Source organism: Scyliorhinus canicula, chromosome 3 (assembly GCF_902713615.1).
Source record: "Scyliorhinus canicula chromosome 3, sScyCan1.1, whole genome shotgun sequence".
NCBI classification, from domain to species: domain Eukaryota; kingdom Metazoa; phylum Chordata; class Chondrichthyes; order Carcharhiniformes; family Scyliorhinidae; genus Scyliorhinus; species Scyliorhinus canicula.
Genome location: NC_052148.1, coordinates 20,951,321 through 20,968,687, shown reverse-complemented (window position 1 = coordinate 20,968,687; position 17,367 = coordinate 20,951,321).

Here is a 17,367-nt window from a genome sequence, read left to right as displayed (position 1 = left end):
GACTATTGTGGAGGAGGTGTTGGTGTTCATTCTTACTGACTGTGGTCTAAGTTGGTCAGAAAGTCAAGGATCCAGTTGCAGAGTGGAGAGCCAAGTCCTAGGTTTTGGAGCTTTGATATGAGCTTGGCTGGGATTATGGTGTTGAAGGCGGAGCTGTAGTCAATAAATAGGAGTCTGATGTAGGAGTCCTTGTTTTCGAGATGCTCTAGGGATGAGTGTAGGGCCAGGGAAATGGCGTCTGATGTGGACCGGTTGCGACGGTATGCGAATTGAAGTGGGTCAAGGCGTTCCGGGAGTATGGAGGTGATGCACTTCATGATCAGCCTCTCGAAGCACTTCATTACAACTGACGTCAGGGCCACCGGGCGGTAGTCATTGAGGCACATTGCCTGGTTCTTCTTTGGTACCGGTATGATGGTGGTCTTCTTGAAGCAGGTGGGGACCTCGGAGTGGAGTAGGGATAGGTTAAAGATGTCTGTGGAAACCTCTGCCAGCTGGTCCGCGCAGGCTCTGAGTCCACGACCAGGGATCCCGTCCGGGCCCATCGCCTTCCGTGGGTTCACTTTCAGGAAGGCCGATCTGACTTCGGAAACTGTGATGGTGGGTATGGGTGAATTATGGGTTGCTGGGGCACTTGATAGCGGATTATTGGTTACCTGCTCAAACCGAGCATAGAATGCATTATGTTCTTTGTATGAGTACTTTGTATCGGTATTCACCAGGGAGATGGACATGATGGATGTTGAGGTCAGGGATAGGTGTGTGAACATTCTTGAGAACATCAATGTATCAAAGGAGGAAGTGTTGAGCATCCTAACTTGCCTTAAGGTAGACAAGCCCCCAGGGCCAGATGGGATCTATCCCAGGTTACTGCGGGAGGCAAGGGAGAAATTCTGGGCAGCACGGTAGCATTGTGGATAGCACAATCGCTTCACAGCTCCAGGGTCCCAGGTTCGATTCCGGCTTGGGTCACTGCCTGTGCGGAGTCTGCACATCCTCCCCATGTGTGCGTGGGTTTCCTCCGGGTGCTCCGGTTTCCTCCCACAGTCCAAAGATGTGCAGGTTAGGTGGATTGGCCATGATAAATTGCCCTTCGAGTCCAAAATTGCCCTTAGTGTTGGGTGGGGTTACTGGGGGATAGGGTGGAGTTGTTGACCTTGGGTAGGGTGCTCTTTCCAAGAGCCGGTGCAGACGCGATGGGCTGAATGGCCTCCTTTGCACTGTAAATTCTATGATGATACAGACCAATGGCTCTCATATCAGTTGTAGGGAAACTATTGGAGAAAATTCTGAAGGAGCGAATCTATCTCTTGTATAGGCCATGTTTGATCAGTAAGTCAGCATGGCTTTGCCAGAGGGAGGTCATGCCTAACAAATTTGATTGAATTCTTTGAGCATGTGACCATCAGTGTAGATGAGGGTAGTGCAGTTGATGTAGTTTACATGGATTTCAGCAAAACCTTTGACAAGGTCCCACATGGGAGACATAGAGGGCAAATGCACATGGAATACAGGGGAACCTGATAAGGTGGATTCAAAATTGGCTTAGCTGTAGGAGGGTGATGACAGACGGCTGCTTTAGTGACTGGAAGCCAGTGTCCAGTGGTGTACCACAGAGATCTGTGCTGGGTCTCCTATTGTTTGTCATTTATAAATGACATAGATGACTATGTGGTGGGTAGGATCAGTAAGTTTGTAGATGACACAAAGATAGGCCGAGTGGTTAACAGTGAGGCTGAGAGTCTTGGGTTACAGGGAGATACAGACAGGATGGCCAAATGGGCAGAAAAGTGGCAGATGGAATTTAACCCTGAAAAGTGTGAGGTGATACACTGTGGAAGGAATAATGTGACAAGTTCAGTTATGCTGCGGAACGTAACAAGGAAACCACAGAGGGCAGTGAAGGTCAGAGAGTTCAATCTGTGAGGTTATGTACAATATCTGCATTGTTCGCCAGACAATGTATTGACTAATTACAGTAAGGGTCAAGGGAAATTCCTCTGTGGAAAATGTTTAAATTGCTTCGCTTAGAAATCAAAGATGCTGCTCGTACTGTTTACTAATGAAGTGTTACGTTTACACAGCAGCCGTTAAATAGCACCCTAGTTTGCTTCCTGAACACTGTCAGTAAAATCAGCGATTAAGTTTTTCGTAACTTGTTCGTAGGCTGTGGCTGTCACCGGCTAGGCCAGCATTCATTGACCATCCCTAATTGTTCTTCAGAAGGGGAATGTGCAAATGGTGGTCTTCCCATTTGTCCGCTGTCCTTGTCCTTTTACCTGGTAGAGGTTGCAGGTTTGACAGGTGCTGTTGAAGGAGGCCGGACGATCTTTTAAAAAAATAAATTTAGAGTATCCGATTATTTTTTTCCCAATTAAGGGGCAATTCAGCATGGCAAATCCACCAACCCTGTGTTTTGTTATGCTCTTGACGTAGCATAAGCTGTTTCCTTGATGTGCACTCTGACAAAGGAAGGTTCAGACTTGGAGATAGCTTTAACGCATTTATTAAACTGTTAACAATTCTCCTACTTGGATTCGACTCTCCTGTTAATCCTCCTATAGCTACTCAGACTATCTAACCAGTCTGCTACAATCCACATGGTGGGTGTGATGTGTTTCAATCAACCCTGTCTGTACTCACTAAGTGTCTCCACTGGAAAGAGGAAGATCATGTGTGCTGTGTCCTTTAATATGGGTTGGTGTAATGCCCCCCTGTGGTAGTGTCACCTCTGTATGTATCGTGAATGCCCATTGGTCGTGTCCTATCTTACTGGCCTATTGGTTGAATATCTGTGTGTCATGTCTCTGGTGCTCCCTCTAGTGTCTATCTCGTCTAAGTGTATTTACATTAACCCCTTGTGTATTTACAGTGATGCATATCACCACACACTGCACATCTTTGGGTTGTGGAGGTGGGACCCAGACACGGGGAGAATGTGCAAACTCCACACGAACAGTGACCCGGGGCCGGGATCGAACCTGGGTCCTCGGCGGCGTGAGGCAGCAGTGCCTACCACTGCGCCAATGTGCCACCCTGCTGCAATGCACCTTGTAGATTTTTGTCCTTTATTCTGTCATAGGATCTAGGCATCTCTGGCAAGGCCCTGCCCTAATTGCCCTTGAACTGCCATTTCAGTGGGTAGTTAAGACTCACCCACATTGCTGTGAGCTTGCAATCACTTGTTGGCGAGACCACTATCTGGCCAATCTTTGTGCGGTCTGTAAATTTCCCAATCGTGTCTCCTACGTTAACGTCCAAATCGATAATATACAACACGAACAGTAAGGGTCCCAACATCGAGACCAGCGGAACACCAGTTGAAACAACTTTCCATTCGCAAAGGGCAGCCATCAAACATTACTCTTTGTTTCTTGTTACAAAGCCAACTTTTTATCCATTTTGCCACATTGCCCTGTATCCCATGGGCTTTTATGTTTTGACCAATGTTAGAGGTAAAAATATTGATTTAAAATGTCCATTTCCAGGGAGCCCATTTCTTTCCCCTCTCCTTGAGACATTCCAGGACAGTCATTAGCCGTAATTGTTGGCAATTTTCTGTGATTCTTTTCCAGTTTGCACAATCTGTACCGCCGCTATCTTTACTCGCTTTATTGCTATGCTTAAAGGAGTGAGAGCTCAATTCCTTTAAACTATTCTGCTTTCCAAACCGTGTGAAGGCTTAATTTCAGTCATTTGTTCTTCTAACTGGTGAACTAAGATGACTCCTGCTTTATTTGTCTCATCTCACTTCTGTGTATCTCACCATTTTCTTTGTTCCACAGGGGGCTGCATCAGGATCCCCCTCATCTTTGATCATGGTTTTTTTTTGGACCAGAGTATTTTGCTCTTACTCGAACGCCAGACTCGTGGATCCCCGGGGGAACCCCAGAAAAGCGGCCTCATGCATCTCTTTTCCATGACGTGTTAACCGTGTCATCTCTATCACCCTTGTATCCAGTGTGCCTAGGCGACTATGCTCAGAGGCTTTACCTATCGTCCACTCCGGTAGGGTGGTGATCCTGGCTTGGCACTGTGTCACGATAAATTTCGCGGCCCATTATTCACTAAACAGTCTGTGCATCTGGCATTCCCAACTAACTCTGGCCGTCACGTGAGAGCTCAATTTCCCCCTTAATTCAGGCTCAGCATGGGTCCTCGAGCAGCCAATTAGTACTAAAGAAAATGGTATAGTGGACCAACAAAACAAAACCAAAGAAAATAACTTTTAAACTGAGTCTTTTACTCACTTGGCCTTGATGCCAGATTTGTTGGCTGTCACCTCACCGTCCGTCTGCCTCGCCGAGTGACCCTAATTTCTGGCGGTCAAAGGTTTGACTACTCGCCTTGTCCACCGGCTTGAGCGGCATCCGGCTCAGCAACATCCTGCCAACTACGCCAAATGTTAGAGATGGAAATATTCACACGAAGGCCTGAGTATAAGTTAAAAAAAAGAAGTTAATTATGTCAGAATTCTGGGAGACTAGATCTGGGGACTCCGCAGCCCCTGACAGCACCTTATCCCACTTGAGCTAAAGCTCACATGGGTTAATATACAGATTCAAGGGGCGGAATTAGTTTGTATTCTCATTTACATACAATCATTCAACTATATTCGCGTCACACTTATTACATGCAGTCAATCAATTTTTCCTAGCATCCCAATTATCACATATATGGTTAAAGTGGGTGTTGTCTTACATGCCCCTAACTTCAGATAGACGTCATTCAAAATTAACATAATAATGTGTCCTGTCTACAGCTGTAGACCTTGAGCTTATCAAGGATACATTGTATATCTCATTCTGTGAAGCTGTTATCAGCGGCTGTTGGGACACTCTCTATACATACCCACGCTTGGGTCTCATGAGACAGTTTACAGGGAATGTGGCATGTTCAGCTATTTTATATCACAAAATATCTAACAGACATTTTGTGTCTTTTATGATATTAACAGCATTGTGTATACACTATTTCTACAAATGGCCTTTTCTAAACAGGCATCTAAGCCAATAAGTACCTTTTGTTTCATCAGAACTATTCAAAAGTAATATAGGAGCACAAATGTAGTTACAGGGCCACCTATAATTTATGTCATAGTCCAGTATCACAAAATGCCCTCCAACAACCAATTTGTCATGTGGGACCTTGTCAAACGCCTTGCTAAAATCTAGGTACACCACATCCACAGCACTACCTTCATCAACCCTTCTTGTCACTTCCTCAAAGAATTAACTCAGATTTCTGAAGCAAGACCTTCCTTTAACAAATCCAGGCTGACCATACCTGAATAGTCTATGCCTTTCTATGTGACCGTTAATCCTATCTCTCAGGATTGATTCTACTAATTTGCCCATCACCAATATAAGACTAACTGGCCAATAATTGTTTGCCATTCTTTTGATCCCTTTTTAAACAATGGAACCACGTTCAGAACCTTGGAAAGGCCACATTTGGAGTGCAGTTCTGGTCACCTCATTTTAGGAAGGATGTAGAAGCTTTGGAAAAGGTGCAAAGGACATTTACCAGGATGTTGCCTGGAATAGAGAGTAGGTCTTACGAGGAAAGGTTGAGTGTGCTAGGCCTTTTCTCATTAGAACGGAGAAGGATGAGGGACGACTTGATAGAGGTTTATAAGATGATCAGGGGAATAGATAGAGTAGACAGTCAGAGAATTTTTCCCCGGGTGGAACAAACCATTAAATGAAAAATGAAAATTGCTTATTGTCACAAGTAAGCTTCAATGAAGTTACTGTGAAAAGCCCCTAGTCGCCACATTCCGGCACCTGTCCGGGGAGGCTGATACGGGAATCAAACCGTGCTGCTGGCCTGCTTGGTCTGCTTTTAAAGCCAGCGATTTAGCCCAGTGAGCTAAATCAGCCCCTTACAAGGGGGCATAAATGTAAGGTGAATGGTGGAAGATATAGGGGGGATGTCAGAAGTAGGTTCTTTACCCAGAGAGTAGTGGGGGCATGGAATGCACTGCCTGTGGAAGTAGTTGAGTCGGAAACATTAGGGACCTTCAAGTAGCTATTAGATAGGTACATAGATTATGGTAGAATAATGGAGTGTAGATTAATTTGTTCTTAAGGGCAGCATGGTAGCATTGTGGATAGCACAGTTGCTTCACAGCTCCAGGGTCCCAGGTTCGATTCCGGCTTGGGTCACTGCCTGTGCGGAGTCTGCACATCCTCCCCGTGTGTGCGTGGGTTTTCTCCGGGTGCTCCGGTTTCCTCCCACAGTCCAAAGATGTGCAGGTTAGGTGGATTGGCCATGATAAATTGCCCTTAGTGTTCAAAATTGCCGTTAGTGTTGGGTGGGGTTACTGGGTTATGGGGATAGGGTGGAGGTGTTGACCTCGGGTAGGGTGCTCTTTCCAAGAGCTGGTGCAGACTCGATTGGCCGAATGGCCTCCTTCTGCACTGTAAATTCTATGATTCATCTCGGCAATCTGCTGTGCTCAGTTCTTTGTGCCTATTGTACGCTTATTCTGTTTGATCTTCCTAGTATTCCTCTGGACAACCAGGGGTCTAGGTTTGGCTGCACTACTCTTATTTGTGGAAGGCCATGTCCACTTTGTACATTAGGATCTCACTTTTTAGTGCTTCACACTGTTTTTCCACTGGTTTATCCTCCAGCAATGCTTGTCAGTCCACCTCAACCAAGCTCCTTCTCATTCCTGCAACATTTGCCTTCCCCAGGTCAGAAATTTTTCTCCTGCTTTATCGCTGTGCTTTTCCATGGTAATACTGAATCTACCTGAATTGTGATCACTATCTCCGATATGGTCCGTCATGTAGTGGAATACATTTACAGAAGACTGGCATCTCTGAAATTGAAATTGAAATTGAAAATCGCTTATTGTCACGAGTAGGCTTCAATGAAGTTACGGGAATCGAACCGTGCTGCTGGCCTGCCTTGGTCTGCTTTCAAAGCCAGCGATTTAGCCCAGTGTGCTAAACTGCCCCTCTGATCTGGGTCTCTGATCAGCATCTCTGATGCTGGGAACCTGAAGAGGAGGCCAAGATAGATCATCCACTTGGCTCTTCTGGCTGAAGATGTCTGCAAATGTCTGCCTTGTCTTTTGCACTTATGTGCTGTTTTCCCTCTCCATTGAGGATGGGGATATTTAAGGAGCCTCCTCCTCCAATGATTTATTTAATTTTCCTCTACCATTCATGACTGGATGTGGCAGGACTGCAGAGCTTTATTCTGATCCATTCGTCGTAGAATAATAATCTTTATCATCATTAAAACTGCAATGAAGTTACTGTGAAAAGCCCCAAGTCGCCACATTCTGGCGCCTGTCCGGGTACACAGAGGGAGAATTCAGAATGTCAAAATTACCTCACAGCATGTCTTTCTGGACTTGTGGGAGGAAACCATAGTACCCGGAGGAAAGCCAGGCAGCTACAGGGAGAATATGCAGATTCTGCACAGGCAGTGACCCAAGCGGGAATTGAACCTGGGAATCACTTATCCCAGTCTATTACTTGCTGCTTATGTAAGTAGTCCTGAGCTGTAGCTTCATCAGGTTGACACCTCATTTTTAGGTATACCCAGTGTTGTTCTTGGCATGCTCTCCAGTGTTGATCCCCTAGCTTGGTGCTAATGGGTGAGTGGGGGATATGAAATGAAATGAAATGAAAATCGCTTATTGTCACGAGTAGGCTTCAATGAAGTTACTGTGAAAAGCCCCTAGTCGCCACATTCCGGCACCTGTCTGGGGAGGCTGGTACGGGAATCGAACCGTGCTGCTGGCCTGCTTGGTCTGCTTTAAAAGCCAGCGGTTTAGCCTTGTGAGCTAAACCAGCCCCTATGCCAGGCCATGAGGTTGCAGATTGTGGTTGAGTACATTTCTGCTGCTGTTGATGCCGAGTCTTGAGATGCCAGATCTGTCCGAAGCGTATCCCATATAGTACGGTGTTAAGATAGGACTTTGTCTCCACAAGGATTGTGCGATGGTCACTCCCACCAAGACTGTCATGGACAGATGCATCTGCAGCGGGCAGGTTGGTGAGGGTGAGATCCAGTAGCTTTTCCATCTTGTTTGATTCACTCACCACCAGTCGCAGTCGCAGATAGGAGCTATGTCCTTCAGGACTTGGCCAGCTCAGTCAGTAGTGAAGCTACCGAGCAACTCTTGGTTTGGACATTGAAGTCCCCCATTCAGAGTACATTCTTGCCAACCTCAGTGCTTCGTCCAAGTGGCATTCAATGTGGAGGAGTTCTTATTCATCAGTTGATGGTTGCCGGTCCGTGGTAATCAGCAGGAGGTTTCCTGGCCCATGTTCGACCTGAAGCCATAGGACTTCATGGGGTCCAGAATCGATGTTGAGGACTCCTAGGGCAACTCCCTCTCGACTGTATACCACTGTGCCGGCACTTCTCCTGGATCTGTCCGACCGGCGAGAAAAGGCATATCAAAGATGGTGATAGTGCTGTCTGGGACATTGTCTTTAAGGTATGATTCTGTGAGTATGACTATGTCAGGCTGTTGCTTGACTAGTCTGTGAGACAGTATCTTTGGTTCAAACCACCAGATGTTAGTAAAGAGGACTTTGCACAGGACTGGGTTTGCCATTATCGTTTTTGGTGCCTGGGTTGATGCCGGGTGGTCTGCCACATTGATTCCATTTTGTTTTCTTTGTAACAATTCAACACAGCTCGCTCGGCCATTTTCACAGGGCCTTTAAGAGTCCACCACATTGTTGTGGGTCTAAATGAATAAAAGAAAACAGATTGAGACTTAACCAGACTGTTTGCAACCTGTTTGATAAGTTTACCGCACACCTCACCATCATTTTGATGTCTCCACTTCCACATCACCGCCCAGATTTGCCGCTGCCTCAACTCCTCGCTGCTGGGCCCCTCATTAATGCCTTCGTTAAATTTCAAGTTGATGAATCCAACAAGCCACTCGCTATCTACCTTCTACATTTTACCTTCCATAAACTTGAGGTCATCTAAAAATCTACTGTGCACGCCTTATTCACACCAAGTCCCTTTTAGCTGCTGCTCTGGTTAACCCACATTGGTTCCCAGTTAACAGTGCCTTGATTTATAAATTGTCAACCTCGTTTTTAAATCCGAGTATCCCCTCACCACTCCCTGGGCGCAATTCTCCAACCCCCACGCCGGGTGGGAGAATCGCGGGAGTGCCGGCTGATTCCCGCCACGCGGCCCTGGCAGCCGCATGCGATTCTCCCACCCCCCCAAAACGGTCTGCTGCGTTTCACGACAGGCCGCTCGGAGAATCGCCGCTCACCGTTTGTAGCAGGCGAGCAGCGATTCTCCGGCCCAGATGGGCTGAGCGGCCTGCCCAATGCGACGGGTTCACGCCAGCGCCAACCACACCTGGTCGCTGCCGGCGTGAACAGCGCGTGAATGCTGAGTGGGCGGCCTTTGGAGGATCGAGCACCAGGGGGGTGCTCAGTAGGGGTCTGGCCCGCGATCGGTGCCCACCGATCGGTGGACCGGCGTCTCTAAAGGACGCACTCTTTTCCTCTGCCGCCCCACCAGATCAATCCTCCATGTCTTGCGGGGCGCCCGCGGGGAGGATGCCAACCGCGCATGCGCGGGTTGGCACCGAACAACGTGCGCATGCGCGGGTGACGCTGCGCCGCTCCTAGCCCCCCGGTGGTGGGAGAATAGGGGGCGAGCAGCGGCCTCCGACGCTGTCGTGAAACTCGACAGAGTTTACGACGGTGAGGTCGCTCCGGCGCGACATCGGAGAATTCCGCCCCCTATGTCTGTAAACCCCACCATTGGCTGTACCTTCAGTTGCCTCTTCCCTAAGATCTAGAATTTGCTCTCTAGCCCTCTTCAAATCTTGACCTGTCGTTCTTTCTATAAGGCACTCACTGACACACACATCTTTGACCAAATATTGGTCCGTCTGCTCTGACATCACCCTGTGTGGCACGGTGTCTAATTTTATTTCAAATGTTCCTGTGTAGAACCTTGGGATGCTTTATTATGTTTAGGTGTTATATGAATATATGTTGTAGTTATTGTTGACAAGGGCTCATTGCAATCTCAATAGGTTATAGAGTTACTGAGCCAACATGTGAGGATCTAATCACCAGTCCTTAATATTCAATGGCATTATCATCATTAAATAACTCATCATCAACATCCCGTTGGAGTCTTATCTGGTCCAGCCATATAAATAGTGTGCCTCCAAGAACAGCCGGCATGCTGAGAATTCTGATGCAAATGACTCACCTTCTAACTCCCCCGTGTCTGTCCATAAGACCATATGACCATACGACAGAGCAGCAGAATTAGGCAAGACACAAGTCAAGAGTGTGATGGAATACTCTCTACTTGCCTGGAGGAGTGCAGCTCCAACACTCAGGAGGCTTGACACCATCCAGGACAAAGCAGCCCGCTTGATTGCCCCGTTCAATCCCTGCACCACAAACACACCATGTTTGTGTCCACCATCCACAAGATACACTGCAGCAATTCACCAAAGTTCATTTGATGACACCTTCCAAACTGACAATCTCTACCTCCAGGAAAGGTGAGGGACAAGGGCAGCAGATGCATGGGATTATGACCAGCAAGGTTCCCTCCATGCCAAACCATAGAATCATAGAATCCTACAGTACAGAAGGAGGCCATTTGGCCCATCGAGTCTACAACCCAATCTCCCGTAACCCCACCTAACATTTTGGACATAATAATAATAATAACACTAATAGTCACAAGTGGGCTTCAGTGAAGTTACTGTGAAAAGCCCCTAGTCGCCACATTCCAGCACCTGTTCGGGGAGGCCGGTACGTGAATTGAAACCGCGCTGCTGGCCTTGTTCTGCATTACAAGCCAGCTGTTTAGCTCACTGTGCTAAACCAGACCCTAATTTAGGGGCTCTTTGGACTTTGGGAGGAGACTGGGGTATGCTGAGGAAACCCACGCAGACACAGGGAGACTGTGCAAACTCCACACAGATATTTACCGCTACTAACCACTGTGCCACCGTGCCACCCCACATCTTGACTTGGAAATACATTGTCCTTCTTTCACAGAATTACAGATTAATGCAGTGCAGGAAAGACCCTTCTGCACATTGAGTCTGCACCGTCATATGAAAGATACCTGACTTGTCCACCTAATCCCATTTGCCAGCACTTGGCCCATAACCATGACTGTTATGACGAGCCAAATGCTCATCCAGGTGCTTTTCAAAGGATATGAGGCAACCCACTTCTACCACCCTCCCAGGCATTGCATTCCAGATTGTCACTACCACCTGGGTAAAAAGGCTTTTCCTCAAATCCCCCTTAAACCTCCTGCCCCTCACCTTGAACTTGTGTCCCCTCAGAACTGACCCTTCAACTAAGGGGAACAACTGTCCCCTATCCACCCTGTCCATGCCCCTCATAATCTTGTCCACCTCGATCCGATCGCCCCCTCAGTCTTCTCTGCTCCACCGGAAACAACCAAAATCTATCCAAGCTCTCTTCATAACTGGGGGGCAGCGCGGTAGCATGGTGGTTAGCATAAATGCTTCACAGCTCCAGGGTCCCAGGTTCGATTCCCGGCTGGGTCACTGTCTGTGCGGAGTCTGCACATCCTCCCCGTGTGTGCGTGGGTTTCCTCCGGGTGCTCCGGTTTCCTCCCACAGTCCAAAGATGTGCGGGTTAGGTGGATTGGCCAGGCTAAATTGCCCTTAGTGTCCGAAAAAAAATAAGGTTAATGGGGGTTGTTGGGTTACTGGGATAGGTATACGTGGGCTTGAATAGGGTGATCATTGCTCGGCACAACATCGAGGGCCGAAGGGCCTGTTCTGTGCTGTACTGTTCTAATTCTAAAAAAAACTCAAATGTTCCATCCCAGGCAACACCCTGAGGAGAATTGCCTCTGCACCCCCTCAAGTGCAATCACATCCTTCCTATAATGTGGTGACCAGAACTGCACACAGTACTCCATCTGTAGCCTCACCAAAGTTGTATACGACTCTAGCATGATCTGCCTCCTTTTAGACCATAAGACCATAAGACATAGGAGCAGAATCAGGTCACTCGGCCCATCGAGCCTGCTCCGCCATTCAATCATGGTTGATATTTTTCTCATCCCCATTCTCCTGCCTTCTCCCCATAACCCCTGATCCCCTTATTGATCAAGAACCTATCTATCTCTGTCCCTCTGTCTAAAACACATTCAGTGATTTGGCCTCCACAGCCTTCTGCGCCAATGAGTTCCACAGATTCACCACCCTCTGGCTGAAGAAATTCCTCCTCATCTCTGTTTTAAAGAATCGTCCCTTTAGGCTGAGATTGTGTCCTCTGCTTCTATATTTTTCTACAAGTGGAAACATCCTCTCCACGTCCACTCTATCCAGGCCTCTCAGTACCCTGTAAGTTTCAATAAGATCCCCCTCATCCTTCTAAACTCCAACGAGTGCAGACCCAGAGTCCAGAACCTCTCCTCATATGACAAGCTCTTCATTCCAGGGATCATTCTTGTGAACCTCCTCTGGACCCTTTCCAAGACCAGCATATCCTTCCTTAGATACAGGGCCCAAAACTGCTCACAATACTCCAAATGGGGTCTGACCAGAGCTTTATACAGCCTCAGAAGTACATCCCTGCTCTTGTATTCCAGCCCTCTCGACATGAATGCTAATGTTGCATTTACCTTCCTAACTACCGATTGAACCTGCACGTTAACCTTAAGAGAATCTTGAACTCCTGGGCGCGATTCTCCGACCCCCACGCCGGGTGGGAGAATCGCGGGAGTGCTGGACGAATCACGCCACGCCGCCCTGGCACCCCCACGCGATTCTCCCACCCCCCGAGTGGCCTGCCGAATCCGACCGGTTCACGCTGGCACCAACCACACCTGGTCGCTGCCGGCGTGAACATCGCGCGACCGCTGCCTGTGGGGCCTGTGGGGGGCAGAGGGAGGATCGAGCACCAGGGGCGTGCTCAGGAGGGGTCTGGCCCGTGATCGGTGCCCACCGTTCGTCGGGCCGGCGTCTCTGAAAGACGCACTTTTTTCCCTCCGCCGCCCCGCAAGATCAATCCGCCGTCTTGCGGGGCAGCGGAGGGGAAGACGGCACCCGCGCATGTGCGGGTTGCCGCCGACCAACCTGCGCATGCGCGGGTGACGTCCTTTAGGCGCCGCCGGCCACGTCATTCAGGCCACGCCGCTTTGACACAAGCGTCAAGGCCCGGTGCCGGAGATTGATGCGCCACCGCTCCTAGCCCCCTGGGGGTGGGAGAATAAGGGGCGAGGAACGGCCTCCGACGCCGGAGTGAAACACTCCGGGTTTCACTCCGGCATCGGCACTTTGTCTCCCTTTGGGAGAATGTCGCCCCCTGAATCCCTTTGTGCTTCTGATTTCCTAAGCCTTTTCCCATTTAGAAAATAGTCTATGCCTCCATTGTTCATACCAAAGTGCATAACCTCACACGTTTCCACATTGTATTCCATCAGGGGTTGGTTTAGCACAGTGGGCTAAGCCGCTGGCTTGTAATGCAGAACAAGGCCAGCAGCGTGGGTTCAATTCCCGGACTGGCCTCCCCAAACCGGAATGTGGCAACTTGGGGCTTTTCACAGTAACTTCATTGAAGCCTGCTTGTGATAATAAGTTATTCTTATCTGCCACTTATTTGCCCACTCTTCAGCTTGTCCAAGTCCTGCTGCAGTCCCCTGCTACCTAAATACTATCTGTCCCTCTGCATATCTTTGTATCATCTGCAAACTTAGCAACAGGTTCTTCAGTTCCTTCTTCCAAATCGTTAACATAAATTGTGAAAAGTCGTGGCCCCTGAGATACACCACTCGTCACCAGCTGCCATCCTGAAACAGACCCTTTTACCCCCACTCTCTGCCTTCTGCCAGTTAGCCAATCCTTCATCCAAACCAGGATCGTACCCTGAACACCATGAGCTCTTAACTTATTTAACAGTCTCCTTTGCGGCACCGTGTCAAAGGCCTTCTGGAAATATAATTAGATTCCGTCCACTGGTTCTCCTTTTTCTAACTTCCTTGTTACCTCCTCAAAGAATTCTAACAGATTTGTCAGACATAATCTTCCCTTGATGAAGCCGTGCTGACTCTGTCCTCTGTTATCCTGCACTTCCAAGTACTCCGCAATCTTATCTTTAATAATGGACTCTAAAATCAGGCTAACTGGCCTATAATTCCGCATCTTCTGTCTCCCTCCCTTCTTAAACAGCGGTGTTACATTAGCCATTTTCCAGTCCTCTGAGACCCTCCCTGCCTCCAGGGATTCCGGAAAGATCACCACTAATGCCTCCACAATCTCTTCAGCTCTCTTTTTGCAACCCTGGGATGTAGTCCATCTGGTCCAGGTGATTTATCCACCTTCAGACTTTTCAGTTTCCCCAGCACCTTCTCCTTATTGTTGGTCACTGAACTCGCCTCTACCCCCTGATGCTTCTGGAATTCTTTGTTGTTGCAATCACAGAAACTTGGTTGAAAGAGGGACAGTTTGGCAACTAAACATTCCAGGATTTAGATGTTTCAGGCAGGACATAGGGGGATGCAAAAGGGATGGGGGAGTTACGGAGAATATCACAGCTGTGCTGTGGGAGGACTCCTTGGAGGGTTCAGGCAGCGAGACATTCTGGGTAGAGCTCAGGAATAGGAAGGATGCTGTCACAATGTTGGGGGTTTACTATAGACCTCCTCACAGCCAGCGGAAGATGGCGGAGCAGATATGCAGACAGATCTTGGAAAGATGCGTAAACAATAGGGTTGTTGTGGTGCGTGATTTTAACTTTCCCCATATTGACTGGGACATACTGCTAGAGGCATGGATGGAGCAGAATTTGTAAGGCGTGTCCAGGAGGGTTTCTTAAAACAATCTGTAAATAGCCCAACTTGGAAAGAGACCTGGGGCGGCATTCTCACCTACCCGGCGGGACGGGGGGCCCCTGCGTAGGGGAGTGGCGGCAACCACTCCGGCGTCGGGCCTCCCCAAAGGTGCGGGATTCTCCGCACCTTTGGGGGCTAGGCCCGCTTCGGAGCAGTTGGTACCACGACGACTGGCGCCAAAACCGGGTCTGGCCGAAAGGCCTTCGCCGGTTTGCGCATGCGCCGGTTGTGACGTCAGCATCAGCTGCCGCTGACGTCACCACCGGCGCATGCGCGCTGGGGGGTTCTCTTCCGCTTCCGCCATGGCGGAGGCCGTGGCGGCGGCGGAGGGGAAAGAGTGCCCCCATGGAACTGGCACGCCCGCGGATCGGGGGGCCCCGATCGCGGGCCTGGCCACAGTGGGGGCACCTCCCGGGGTTCGATTGCCCCCCCCAGGACCCCGGGGGCCCGCTCGCACCACTGATCCCGCCGCCGCCAGAGGTGGTTCAAACCTCGCCGGCGGGAGAGGCCTCCCAGCGGCGGGACTTCAGCCCATCGCAGGCCGGAGTATCACCACAGGGGCTTCGCCAATCAGCGCGGACGTCACCCAAAACTCCCGCCCCCGCCGTGGCAGAGATTCTCCGCCACCCGGGAATTGGCGGGGGCGGGATTCTCGGCGGCCCCAGGCGATTCTCCGACCCTGCTGGGGGTCGGAGAATTTTGCCCCATATGAGACCTGGTGCTGGGGAATGAGCCCAGCCAGGTGATCGAAGTTTCAGTAGGAGATTATTTCGGGAAGAGTGATCATAATTCTGTAAGTTCTGAGCTGCTTATGGAAAAGGACAAGAGTGGTGCTCAGGTGAAGGCTAATTACAACAGTATTAGGCAGGATCTGGAGAGTATTGACTGGGCGAGGCTGTTTGAGGGAGAATCAAATTCCGGTATGTGGGAGTCTTTCAAATGCCAGTTGTTTAGAATTCAGGACCGGCATGTACCTGTGAAGACGAAAGATAAGGGTGGCAATTATAGGGAACCCTGGATAATGAGGGATACTATGAACCTTGCCAAAAATAAAAGGAAGCATTCATAAGGTCTAAAAGGCTTAGGACAGGTGAAGCCCTTGATGAATATAAAGAAAGTAGGAAGGAACTTAAGGTAGGAGTTAGGAAGGCTAAAAGGGGTCATGAAATGTCATTGGCAAACAGGATTAAGGAAAATCCTAAGGCGTTTTATACATATGTAAATAGTAAGAGGGTAGCCAGAGAAAGGATTGGTCCATTCAAGGATATTGGAGGGAATCTATGTATGGAACCAGAGGAAGTGGGCAATAAACTTTGCCTCAGTATTCAAGAGAAGGACTTGCTAGGTGAGGGGTATAAGATAGAGTGTGTAGATATTCTGAGTCATGTTGATATTAATAAAGAGGAGGTGTTGGACATCTTAAAAAGCATTAAAGTAGATAGATCCCCAGGGCCTGATGGGATCTAGCGCCAAAACTGACGGAGGCAAGAGAGGAAATTGCTGGGGCCTTGACAGTAATCTTTGTATCCTCATTGGCTACAGGTGAAGTTCCAGAGCGCTGGAGAGTAGCCAATGTTGTTCCATTGTTGAAGAAGGGCAGCAGGGATAATCCAGGTAATTATAGGCTGGTGAGCCTTAAGTCAGTGGTCGGGAAATTATTGGAAAAGGTTCTTAGAAACAGAATTTACTCACATTTGGAAACAAATGGACTTATTAGTGATGGACAGCATGGTTTTGTGAATGGGAGGTTGTGCTTCACTAATTTGATCGGGTTTTGCGAGGAAGATGATAGATGAGGGAAAGGCAGTAGATGTCGTACACATGGACTTCAGTGAAGCCTTTAACAAGGTACCTCATGGCAGACTGGTACAAAAGGTGAAGTCACATGGGATCAGAGGAGAGCTGGCAAGTTGGATACAGAACTGGCTTGGACACAGAAGACAGAGGGTGCAGTAGAAGGGTGCTTTTCTGCATGGAAGGCTGTGACTTTTGTTGTTCGTGGTGTGTATAAATGATTTGGAAGAAAATGTCCTGATTAGTAAGTTCGCAGACGACACACAAATTGATGGAGTTGCGGACAGTGAAGAGGATTGAGGATTGTGAGAGGATACAGCAGGATATAAACTGATTGGAGTCTTGGGCGGAGCAATGGCAGATGGAGTTTAATCCGGACAAGTGTGAGGTAATGCACTTTGGAAAGTCCAATGCATGTCGGAATTACATAATAAATGGTAGAACTCTTGCGAGTATTGACAGGCGGAGAGATCTGAAAGTGGCAACACATGTGGATAGGGTGGTCAAGAAGGCATACGGCATGCTGTCAATCATCGGTCAGGGCATTGAATATAAAAATTGACAAGCCATGTTGCAGCTGTACAGGACCTTAGTTAGGCCACATTTGGAATATTGTGTACAATTCTGGTCGCCACACTTCCAGAAGGATGTGGATGCTTTGGAGAGTTGGCCTGGAATGCACTGCTGGTGGCCTGGCAAGTGAGGTGGTTGAGGCAGATA